The sequence below is a fragment of the Corvus kubaryi genome, unplaced genomic scaffold (genome assembly GCF_017639235.1).
Source record: "Corvus kubaryi isolate FWS band 111438036 unplaced genomic scaffold, C.kubaryi_AGA036_p1.0 74, whole genome shotgun sequence".
Taxonomy (NCBI): domain Eukaryota; kingdom Metazoa; phylum Chordata; class Aves; order Passeriformes; family Corvidae; genus Corvus; species Corvus kubaryi.
Window position 1 is genome coordinate 1918055 of NW_024582061.1, and position 1030 is coordinate 1919084.

The following is a 1030-nucleotide window of genomic DNA, read 5'->3' on the forward strand; positions in this document are numbered from 1 at the left end:
CAGTGCACAGCATCCTTCCAGCAGACTCCAGAGGCAGCTCTGCCTTGCAGTCCCACGGGTACAAAGCAGTGCTCTGCTCCCAGGCACCTTCAGGCCTTGCAATAAAGTGGGTGCATCTAAAAACCAGTCAGGACAACACAAACTGCCCATAAAATCACCGAGAGATTTGGACGAAGAGATGGCCGAGGTATTTTTCACTTTCCCCCTGCTCTTTTCACTCCCATCATGAGGGCTGGGGCTGCGCTGTCCACGAGCCAGAGAGAAACGGGCGCTGAGACCATCGCGGATGGAAATCACACGCGCTCCTACCCGCTGCGGGTGGTAACAAACACATCCCTGAAACCCTGCGCTGAAGCGACAGCGCCGGGCTCCGAACGCACGGCCAGGCCGGGCTCAGAACACGGCGAGCGGAGCGGGCCGGAGCGGGCCGGGCCGGCAGCGCCTCCGCGGACGCCCCGTGCCCGCGGTGACCGCGCGGCGCTGCCCGGCCGGGCTGTCCGAGCGGCGGCGGAACAAAGCTCGCTGCGTGCCGGGGCCCGCCCCGGGACCGCCGATCGGCGCTTAAAGGGTCCGCGCGATGTCAAACGGCACCGGTTTGGCTACGGCGACACGGCCCGGCCGCGCCCTTCCAAACCCCCCCAGCCCTGGCCGGCCCGCACCGGCACCCAGGGCGGCGGCCAGAGCGAGCCGCACTCCTGCTCCGCCCGCGGGGCAGAGGCAATGGGCCGGCCGTGGCCGTTTCTGCCGCCGCGGCCCCTTTAAGAGGCGGTGCGGGTGCCGGGAACCCACGTCAGTTTCGGCCCCGAAACTCCGGATCAATGAGCGGCGGTGCGGGGCGGGGCGGGGCGCAGCGCCCGGCCCGGCCCGGCCCCCGCTGCCGCCTTTCGGTTTCTCTCTTTTCCAGGAAGGAAAACACCGGCGGGGACCGGGGCCGCGCCCCCCACCCCCCTCCCACTTCCCTTCCCGCGCACTCCCGCGCCCCCTCCTTCTTCCCGCGCGCGCGCATCGCCTCTCACGCGGAGCCGCGAGC